Raw genomic sequence first — 11,704 nt, 5'->3', positions numbered from 1 at the left:
GCTCTTGTTACCCAGGCTGGAGTGCAATGGTGCAATCTCGGCTCACCGCAACCTCCGCCTCCTGGGTTCAGGCAATTCTCCTGCCTCAGCCTCCTGAGTAGCTAGGATTACAGGCACGCGCCACCATGCCCAGCTAATTTTTTTGTATTTTTAGTAGAGACGGGGTTTCACCATGTTGACCAGGATCGTCTCGATCTCCTGACCTCGTGATCCACCCACCTCGGCCTCCCAAAGTGCTGGGATTGCAGGCGTGAGCCACTGCGCCCGGCCTCCCATGGACTTTTTAAACACTTCTCCCAGTGTCTGCATTACTACCCACATGCTTTCTGAACTTGTTATGAAGTCCCATCTCTTCCTCCAAGGTGTCTCAGAAGAAGTACCAGGCCAGTGAATTAATGGTCTGAGTTCCAGCTGCAATCGGACTTTCTTTTCTGAAGGAATAATTCATCTTTTAAAAATTTCAGAAATCAAGAAAGGGCTTCATGATAACTCGTCTTGTTCCTCCCATCTGCTGATTATTCTACATCTGTTTCTGTCTTTGGCCTGATATACCTTTCTAAATTTAGTTTGAGCATTTATTAATCTACACAGAGGCAGGATAGCCATAGATCATGAAACCCTAATAGAACTCCCATGTGTAGCTGGCCACAAATTTACTCACCCAACAATTTGAATGTGCAGAGGAAATGCAATTTTATTATTTTATCTATAACTAATTCTAATCTGCCTTCTGATAGCAGGTGGGAGAATAACTTTCAGTCCTAGCTACATACTTTAAAACTTTAGTGAGATCTGATCACTAAAATAGTTCTTTTTGATAGTGCTCAGTGTCTCAGTGTTCTGATCACTTCCCTGATTCTTCTGTAAGATGGCATCTGGGTATATGGGGTGGGGGTATGTGGCTCATGTGACCTTGTGAAGGGTGGTAAGTTCAGAGACTTTTGGGGCGGTATCTTTGGCATTCCTGATCTCTAGGGTGATGGGGTTTTTTTTGTCTGAAAGCTAGGCACTTGCTGGCTTCTAATGCTAACCATTCTTAGACCTAGCCAGTACTCTTGGGGAGAATTGTCTATTCCTCCCGTTTCAGCACTGGCTTCTTCTTTCTCTCCTGGTAAAATGTCCCACCTGTCTTCTGCTACAGAATCATTTTACCCACTGTGATGGTTAATTTTATGACAGCTTGACTGAGCTAAGAGATACCTATACAGTTGGTAAAACATTATTTCTGGGTGTGTCTGTGAGGACATCTCTGGAAGAGAGAAGAGATTAGCAACTGAGTTGCTACTGACTGAGAAAAGAGGATCTCTCTCACCAAGGTGACTCCCATTGTCCAATCTGTTAAGGGCCTTGTAAAACAAAAAGGTGTAAGGAGGGTGAATTTACTGTCTCTTCTTGAACTGGGGCATCCACCTTCCCCTGCCCTTCAATGTCAAACTTCTGGTTCACAGGCGTTTGGAGTGGGACTGAATTACACCAATGGCTTTCCTGGTTTTCTCCTGCCAGCAGAGAGTAGATTGTTAGACTTCTTGATCTTTATATTTGTTTCCATAATAAATTTCTTCATATCTATACCTCCTATTGGTCTTGCTTCCCTGGTTACCACTAGCCCTGACTAGTACACCCATCACCCATAGACAAGACCAACCACTGGCCGATTGGCTCTCAATTCCACTTTTACCCCAAATGGAACAGAAGGCAACTTCAGATAATCTCAATTCAGGGCCACCTTCAGCCTGACAACACTGCCCTGTCAAACGCAAGGGGAAATCTGTGACTTAAAAACAGAATACCCCTTTTTTCCTTCAAGATTATCTCTGCTTTTCTAATATATTTTCCTTTCTCCAGTCCAAAGACGAGAAAAGAGAATGTGAAGACACACAATGTACATGTCTTCTCTTTTCCTGAGGTTGATGTCTGGGTATATGGGAAGAGCAATATAAATTTTATTTTGTACTTTTTTCATCATGGACTATAATGAACTGATAGGCTCCTATCACATACATGGGGTACCCCACCACCCTACAAGAGAAGTCTTAAAGCCGGATCTTCCAGGAATGACCCAGGCTAAAAGAGAGACAGAGACTAGAAAATCTTCTTCTGAACAAACACTCAAGTTTCACACCTTTTTTTCTAGTTCTGAAATCTTATTTTTTATTAATATCATCCTCATTTTTAGTGGTGGACTCCTTTATAATAGCCCTACTCCCCCAGTAAATGGATGAATGGGCCCAGTAAAGTGAAAGTCAAGTATGTAGAAAGAAAAGGGAAAAAAGGAAGGCATGTTACATTTTAAATTTAAAAAAATTATCTGTTTTATTATAATAAAAATAATTTTGTATCCATCTTCAATACTTTAGCCGCTAACCGTAAGCAACGACTTGTTACTTGATAGTGGCTATCAGTGTGAGCGTGTCACACCAGGGGAATATGTTACAGCAGGTTGTAGTTGAGCTTTGTAAGACCACTTCATAGGCTTCCAGGTTATCCAAGCTCTCATACATGATGCAAAGTTTTAAATAATAAATTGTGTCCAGTGATTTTCCAAAATGCATGAGGAATTGGTGAGTTACTGGAATCTTCAATGCCTCTGAATCATCATTTGGAGCCATAGTTACTATTGTATTGGGTGCAAGTGAAATTTGAAAGTACAGAAGATTGAACTGAAAGAAGGTTTAACCCTGGATACACTCTGCAACTAGTCCTTTTGCCCTTACTCAATTGTTTATGCCACTTGGTTTTCTTCTCACTTCAATTTTTAATTTAAATGTAGGATAAATGTGTCTAATTGAAAGCTCTTGTTGCTTCAGTTCTAGTTAATCAAGATGTTGCTGTAATTCAGATATAAGCATTCTTCTTGTTACAAAGTTTGAAGCAAACCTTCTGTACTTTTCTTATGAAAGCCAGTCAGAGCTATTCAAAATCTGGCTAGCCAATTGAGTAAGCTTGCTTTAAAGCTGTTGAAAGTCTCAGGGCTAGCTCTAGAAAATGTTCTACAGAAAGCTCCATCATCATCTCCCAGCCTTACTATTCAGAATGCTCACTTCCGTGCTGCTTAATTTTAGCCTTTGCAACATTGGCATGGCTAATGGGTCCCCAATAATCTCAGTTTTTCTGCTTGTCTCTGGTTACCATGCCCTGGCTTGAGAGGGGAGCTTGAGGAACAGGGTCAGCTTGGTGCTTCTGACTATTAATTTGATTTTATACATCTTCATTAAAGACAGACTTCAAAAGTCTGGGCTTCCAAAACAGACTTCCTGTTCAAACAGCATTTCCCTTCATGTCTTCAGGCAATCTGACAGGTAGAGCATGGATATGAATTTATTAACCTTCAGAGACTGTGCTGAAATTCTTCCTTCTTCTAAATGTCCCTTGGCAACAAATAAAGAACATACTGGGCCAGGCCAGGCCTATAAGAACTTATTTTAAGCCCACAGACTTTCTGTACTCTAAAAATACCTGAGATTTTGGCTATATGTGGGAAATGAAGATTTCCTTTTGAGACCATCAAATTGGCCAGGTGCAGTGGCTCATGCCTGTAATCCCGGCACTTTGGGAGGCCAACGTGAGTAGATCATTTGAGGTCACGAGTTTGAGACCAGCCTGGCCAACATGGTGAAACCCTGTCTGTACTAAAAATACAAAAAATAGCTGCGCATGGTGGAGTATGCCTGTAATCCCAGCTGTTCTGGAGGCTGAGGCAAGAGAATTGCTTGAAACTGGGAGAAGGAGGCTGCAGTGAGCCAAGATTGTGCCACAGCACTCCAGCCTGGGTGACAGAGTGAGACTCTGTCTCCAACAAAAAAAACCCATAAACAAACAAACAAACAAACAAAACTCCATTGAATTTGGTATGGACACTCTCTTTCTTGACAACCACCTACTTTAGCCATCATTCACTCGGATGGAAACAACAATATCTTATTTGTAATGTGCAGACATATGATGTATTTCTAATAGGGAGTAAATTTCTATTATTTATTTCCTTTTATAAATATTGAAATCATTCAATAAATAGTTTTTGAATGCCAACTCTATGCCAATACAGATTCTAGGTCAATGGTTCTCCAACTTTTTGATTACAGAATTCTGTTACACCTTTAAAAGTTATTGAGGATTTGGTTGCTCTGCCCATAAAGTAGCTATTCTTTTATTATTTTTTCTTAATAAACTAGAAAAAAATTATTGAGGACCTCAAAGGATTTTGTTTATGTATTGTGTTTATTATTGTATCAAAATTTATTAATTTTGAAATTAAAACTAAGAAATTAAAATATTCATTGGTTGATTTAAAAATAATAAACTATGTATTAATACAAATATGAATTATGAATATAAAATTGCTTTATTTTTCAAAACAAAAAATAGTGAAAAGAGTACAATTGTTTTACATTTTTTGTTTTTGCAGATTTCTTTAGTATCTGGTTTCACCTGGAATCTGAATTCTCATACTCTACATCCAATCTGTGGTGATACGTGTTCTGGTTCAAGCATATAAAGTAAATCCAGGCTCACATAGTTACATAGCTGGGAAGAGGAAAATCTTTTAATAGTCTTTTCAGATAATTGTGGATAATCTTCGTTGATGCTAAAATAAAATCCAAGTGGCTGTAAGTTCTTAAAAGTCAGTTGCAAGGAGGAATTTGAAACCATATCAATCAACTTTTCAGGCTCTTATATTAAAATTCATTGGTCTATCTTGAACTTGGAATAAATCCTTTAACCATGAATAATTTTGTAACCTCATGCATTGTTCACTTGGCAAATATTGGTTTACTGAGCAATTAACATAGTCTAAAAGTTGACACATTACATTATACTATATAGACTAGATCCAAAAATAGCATGTATTTGTTAACATCACCTATCAATTTCAACAGAAACATCTCTTAAGTACTAGGAAGCTTCCAAACTGATGGTGGCAGATACAAGTTTTCCAAAATTCTAACGTTCACTTGAAATTCTGAATTTTATCAAGCGATATTTTTTCTTTACTTTTGAAGAAATGTCTGCCAGATATGCAAATCTAAGTAACCATTGCTTGACTGGTGGTCATTCTTTCAAGTAACAATGGTGTTTCATGAAAAATGTAGCTAGTGCAGCTAGCTCACAATCAATCAAACAAATGCTTTTCCTCAAGACAATTATTATACTTTGTGATGCGGGGAGGCATATTTTAAGTGTGCTTTTCTATTTATCACATGGCACATCAAAAGAATGTGATCCCACTTTCAAAACAATAATTTTTACTGCTTCATCATGGGCATTCTTTAGTAAAACTTTTTTTTTTTTTTTCCCTGAAAGGGTGTGAAAAAGAAGAATGCAATGACCACTTGAGTAGTTTGGTGCCACTGCTTGATTTATACTAATGAGTCAGTAGTTTTGCCTACTGTTGTATTTACACAGCCATTGCAAATGTCAACACAGTGAAAAAGGCATTTAAGGTCTTAGTATTATTATGAAAATAATTTGATCAGGCGTCTACAGACCACTTTGAGAAGTGCTGTTCAAGGCACTGAGAATACTCACAAAGTCCCTGCTTTAATAATGTGGGGATTGCATTATTCTGGAGATCAAGCACTGGGGGAGAACACTACAGACAAATACACAAATAAATAAACAAGCTAACATAGAGTACTAAGTGCTGTGATGAATATATAGCAGAGTCGTATCGTAGAGAAGAAAGACAAGAACCAAGGGATTACTTTATACTGCATGGTCAGGAAAGCATCTCTGAGGCAATGATACTGGAGCTGAGCCATAACTGGTTAGAACCAGTCATGTAAATATCTGGAGCAGGAAATTCCAGACAGAGTGAAGAAATGGTGTAAATTCCTGAGATGGGATTGTGCTGGGCATGTCTGCGGAAGGCAAAGGAGGCTAATGTGATTGAAGCCAACCAATGAGGTGCCTAAAGGCAGGAGATGTGTTTATGGAGGTCACATCCATTTATAGGCTGTCTTAATCCATTCAACTTTTTATAACAAGATACCTTAGCCTAGGTAGTTTTTAAACAACAGAAATTATTTTTCACAGTTCTTGAGGCTAGGAAGTCCCAGATCAAGGTGCCCGGCAGATTCAGTGTCTGGTGAGGGCTTGCTCTCTGTTTCAATGATGGCACCTTCTAGCTGTGTCCTCACATGGTGGGAGGGGTGAACAAGCTCCCTCAGATCTCCTTTATAAGGGCACTAATTCCACTCATGAAGGTGAACCCTCATGACCTAATCACCTTCCAAAGTCCCCATCATCTAATACTATCATCACTTTGGGGATTAGGTTTCAACATTTGAATTTTGGTTGGAGGGGGCCCGCAAAATTCACCTGACAGGTGGCAGATTGGTGTTCTCTGGAGAGAACATGCAATTTGCCTTCAAGTTCTGCTTCTGTTAACTGCTAGTAATAACTTGAGTCAAGTTACTTAGAGTCATTAGTTTGGATTTCCCCAAGAACCAGGCCCTGAGACAGAGATTTGCATGCATGATATTTACTGGGGGAGTGGGGGCAGACCCTGGGCATTCACGCCTATGTTGGAGTAAGGAAAGTAGAGCTACAAAGAGGCAAAAGATGAACTCTGTGGTGAAGTCGCAGCAGAAGATTCAGGTGATCCCACAATGAACTATGAAGCTGGGATAGGATGGTTCTTCAGGGATGTCCTGAATCCAGGCAAGGGAATTAAGTTTTGTGCCCTTTTACTGGCAAATCGGTAGATGTGAGCTGCTTCAGGGAGGGTGCCTGAAATTGGGCAAGGCAACCATCTTTGGCAGAGGGCAACTCCTGGAAAGAGAAATAAACTGAGATCCATTAGCAGCCTCCCATTCTGGCTGGGGGAAGGAGAGCTCTGACCCTAAGGGGAATCTGGGTGGCACGTCACAACATCCACTAAGTCTCTCTCAGTTTTTGTTTTATTTTCTTATCTGTAAATTGAAAATAAGATCAGAATTGTATAAAAATAAAAATATTTTTAAAAAATTTATTTAAAAATAAATTCGGATTTTAAAAATATTTTAAAGGACCATGTTGATGACAATGACACAGTTGAGTAATAGGATTTTTGATATTACAGGGAATATGCATGAATTTAGTGCTTCTACCATGAATCCTTTATGCCATTAAAACTTATGTGTACAAATGTAGTAATATTTGCTTTATATAGGAATACATTTTCTGAGTAGCTGGACTTTCTGAGATAACATTTTCATGAGCTGGAAAGTGAGATACTCTGGAATAATTTCTGAATGTCAAAGCATGCATCATGTTTAACTTTTTCCATGGATGTGCCTTCCTGTGGCCTTTCCTATGTGACTGTAAATCATATTTATCACCTCTTGTTTTTCTTCTCTAGAGGCTGTTGTCATGAATTATTAGATCATAGTCCCATGTTTGCAGATAAGGAATTTACCCAGTGCTCACAGGTAATTATTCTTTTGTTTTTTTACACATACTGTCTTGCTGATAAGTCTAAAATTGCTAGGCCAGGAATTTCTTGGGGGAAAAGAAAGAATTTCATGATCAAATAAGTTTTGAGCAACAGCTAGTGAACCAGTTTATTTACTGCAGGACTTCTTGGAGCCTTTATTAAGCTAATATACATTGTGATCTCTAGGCGTAAAACTATGTGCAATTCAAGAATGCAGTCTTTTTTTTCCCCCAATGACTAAAATGCTACAAATCCGACTTTGATAGGTCTTCAGTAAAATTGAATAGTGATTATAGAGCTTAAATGTATCTCAAAGTTTCTACTCTTATTCCGTTAACCCACTTTTATATTATCGATGTGCAAACAAAGGCACATCCGAGAGTTCAGTACAGTCAGGTAATTCTGTTTCCAGTAAATAATTTCTGGAGAAACATATCTTGCATCCTAGACAGAACACCACCCAGTATTCAGCCTGATGAAACTGTCAGTCCAGTCATCACCTCTCAGTTCAGGCAAATCATACTCCCATGTGGTTCCTGGGCCATATGGAAAGAACAATTTCACCATCAATTTATTTTTTTGCTTCTCTCAACACATGAGCAAAAATTTAAATTTTTATTTCAAGATGTGAATTGTAAAAAATATATATATATTCGAATTAGGGCCTAATCAATTCTAGTTTCTTGAAAAAAACACATGGCTGGTAGTAAGCCAGGACCTAGTCACAAGGATCAGACATGGTGTGGGCAAGGCCTGGCATTAAGACCTTTTGAGTGAATGAGGGATGAGGGAAAGAAGCAAACTTGGAAGGGAAAGCGGAGCAATGAGAAAGGAAGGCAGGTACAGTTTGATTTTTGGCTATCAGAAAAGCGAGCATAGATGCCTGCATTAACAACTCCTATTCCTTATTTGCTGATTAGAATACTTGACTTACTTCTCTTAGATCATCTGATGTTGATATTAAAGTCTGGCACCATTAAGTGCGCACTGCACAATCATGGTGTATTCTCAGGTTAGGAGAGAGAATAAGAGACATAATACTTTTTTGGTTTATAATTCATTCAATGAGTCATGGATGGTTGTCCTTGTACAAAGATGACATACTGGAGAGAATACTGCACAAGGAGTGAAACCTGAGTTGAAGCCTTGCCTTTGTCATGGATTGACTAATCTCCTGAACATCTCTCTGAACCTAGGTTTTCTCCTTGGTTCCAGGTGAAGTCTGAGCTGAATGAGGTATTTTCCAGACATTCAAGATTTCTTTGCCTCTGTATAATTCTTATGTTATTAAATATTGATCTACTCTCCCATTTCTTGTAGGATCAAGGCCAAAGTTCTTCAACTGTTATTCAAGATCTTCTAGCTCCTGGTTTCACTCTTCCTTTCCAGCCTCAGGTTTTAAATGACACCTCTGCTTTCTTGTCTTTTTTTCAGATGCAAATCACATGAAAAGCCAACGCAAAGTGTCCCCCCTCTTCTGAAGTTCTCCCTGACCACCTTTCTTGGAAACTATCTCTACCCCTCTAATGTTGATGGCCATTGGTGTGTCTTTGGCTCTACCCACTTACTGTAGAGTACTATTAGGTTTCTTTCCCATGTAAATGTTTAGCTTCACAAATATACTAATCTACTGCTATAATCCATGAAAATGAAGAGAAAATTATGGAAATGGTAATAAAGAGAACATAGTGGAAATTTGTTAACTAATGTCTCGTGATTGAGTGATGTTTTGATAATTTCCAATTGTTTCTAGTCATAGTGATAAATTCCTCCACAAGTTCTAACTTAGACCAATGCATCAACAATGAATTCATTTATTAAATAGATTTTCTATGAATCAAGAATGAGGCTTGTGACTATGGAATAGTGAGAGGTCACCCAGCTCCTGTGCATCTCTTTAGACTCCTTCTCTTGACACTAGGTTATTATCCTTATGATCCTAAATGTTCTGTCCATTCTCATATTCATCAGTGCTTCATGCACATAATATCATTCATGCCTTACAATCACCCTCTGGAGGAGGAACTATTTGTAGCTTAGGAAATTGAGTCAAAAATCAATTAAGAGGCCTGGTCACACAGCTAGCACATGGAAGAGTCAAACTGGAACTAGGACTTCCTGAGTTCAGGGTCAAAGTTCTTACCTGGCGTGATCAGAAAGAATACACAATATGTAAGTTTGATAAAGTACAGTTCATACCCAATATGCTATAGAAGGTTACTTAGAATGTTCTCATCTGTAGAATTTCTTTTCAGTATCTGACTGAACTAAAGGAGAACGCCTTGTCTCATTGGTTCACTTGGGGCAGGGAGTGAGTTAAAACATGGGAAAGCATGGATCTCTACTTCAAAAACCCGATAGAAATCATGGTGGAAATGCTGACAACTTCAGGCAAAGAGAATTGGCATGGAAAGGACTAGCATTAGTGATGGTAGGACTAAACCTGTAAGCTACTGGTTTTAGAAGATGCAATATTATGGAGGGTGAACCAACATAATGGTGCCCTACTGTAAATGGATCAGCCAAATAAACAGCAATGACCATCAGTGTGACCTTAGACACATTACCTAAACCTTTATTTTCTTCCTCTTTGAAATGAATAGAAAAGAACATGCTTCACAGGTTTGTTGGGAGGATTGAATGATACAATTCTTATTTTGAACACATGATTTCTGAAGGTTTATTATGTATCAGGCATATTTTTGATATGGGATTTAACACAGAACAAATTAGACAAAAATTCTTCTCCCAGAGATTATCCAGAAGAAATGAACAATAAATAAAATAAATAAGGACCTTACAGTATGTTAAACAGTGATTAACACTAGGGAGATAATTAAGCAAGGAATAGAGGTAGACTAGGAAGGGTCAGAGGAAGTCTTCCTGAGGAGATCACACCGAGGAAAATCTAGAAGATAGAAGGGAATAGGCCATGTAATTAGGCAAGAAAAGGGTAAATATGAGGGTACCAAGGCAGAAATGTGCCCGAGGAAGAGAAAAAAGGCTGAGCATAGTGGAGAAAAGAAAAGAGCAGTAGCAGATGAAGTTAGAATTGGTAAGGCCACATAGGTCACCGTGAGGACTTAATTCACTCTGAGTGTGGTGTGCAGCCTTTGGAAGGTTCTGAGCAGAGCAGTGACTTAAGTTTGATCTAACTTAAGTTTGAACAACATGACTTTGACTGCTACATTGAAAATCGAATGAAGGAAAAAAGAAGGAAGCAGGGAGAGCATTAGGAGATTATTGCAATGATCCCAGCCAGAAATAGCAATGGTTTGGACCATATTGATAACTGTGGAGATGCTATATGTTGTAACATTGTGGATGTAGTTTGAAGATGAAACTGACAGAATTTGATGACAAACAAGTGGTAAAGAAAAGAGTCAAAGACTGATGCCAAGGTTCTGAGATTGTTCAAATAGAGACATAGAGTTTCCATTAACCAAGTTGAAAAAATCATTTTTGTTTGTGTGTATATGCATACAGGGATCAAGGGTTGGCTATTACTCATGTGACATTTGAGATGCCCATTAGATTTCCAAGCAGAGATATCAAATAGGCAGTTGGATACACAGGTTGAGTTCAGGGAGAAATGTGAGCTGAAGAATAAATTGAGAGTCATTAGTATTTAAGTGTTATTTAAAGCCATGATACTGATTAAGATCATCAGAGGAGAGAGAGACAAGAGAGAAGAGAAGAGTTTCAAAGCATTAGGACATTTCAGCTTTTCAAGAGGCTGAGAAAGGTAGTCGTGATGTGTGAGGAAGATCAGGAGAGTGTAGGGTCCTGGAAAACAAATGGTGATTTCAGAAAGACAGGAGTGATAATGGAGTCATAAGCAGCTTCCATGTCAAATAAGATGAGGACTAAGCATTCATCATTGGATTTAGTAATGTGGAGAGTATTGAGACTTTGACTAGTATAGTTTGTTGAAGTGGAAGAGATCAGATTCTGACTGCAGTGGATTCAACAGGACGGAGAAGACTTGGTGATGGAGAATATAGCCAACTCTTTCAAGGAACTTTGCTATAGTATGAGTCAAAGGAGTGAGGTGGTAGTTGTTGGGGAAAATAGGAGTCAAGAAAGGTCCTCCTTTCCCCTCTTCCCCTCTTCCCCTCTTCCCTTCTTTTTCCTTCCTTCTCCCTCCTTCCTCCTTCCCACCCTCCTCCCTCCTTCTCTTCCTCCTCCTCCTCCCTTCCTCCCTCCCTTCCTCCTCCTCCTCCCTCCCTCCCTCCCTCCTTCCCTTCTCCTTCCTTCCTTCCTTCCTTCCTTCCTTCCTTCCTTCCTTCC

General features: G+C 38.9%; 1 long non-coding RNA gene across 3 annotated transcripts in view; it reads left to right on the top strand.

The window, feature by feature from the left end:
* LOC108294853 overlaps window positions 1-8,909 on the top strand; it is a 40,563-nt gene extending 31,654 nt beyond the window's left edge. For 2 of the 3 annotated variants that reach the window (XR_001821197.2, XR_001821200.2), the window contains exons 3-5: window positions 4,406-4,607; window positions 7,340-7,409; window positions 8,849-8,909. This is a non-coding gene — a long non-coding RNA (uncharacterized LOC108294853). Of the gene's footprint in view, window positions 1-4,405; window positions 4,608-7,339; window positions 7,410-8,734 lie in introns of all 3 variants that reach the window. The other variant, XR_005198022.1, reaches the window with a different exon arrangement.
* The last annotated feature ends 2,795 nt before the right edge of the window (window positions 8,910-11,704 follow it).

Source organism: Cebus imitator, unplaced genomic scaffold (genome assembly GCF_001604975.1).
Source record: "Cebus imitator isolate Cc_AM_T3 unplaced genomic scaffold, Cebus_imitator-1.0 Scaffold18, whole genome shotgun sequence".
Taxonomy (NCBI): domain Eukaryota; kingdom Metazoa; phylum Chordata; class Mammalia; order Primates; family Cebidae; genus Cebus; species Cebus imitator.
The sequence above is the reverse complement of the archived record's forward strand: the minus strand, read 5'-3'. Positions and strand labels throughout refer to the sequence as shown.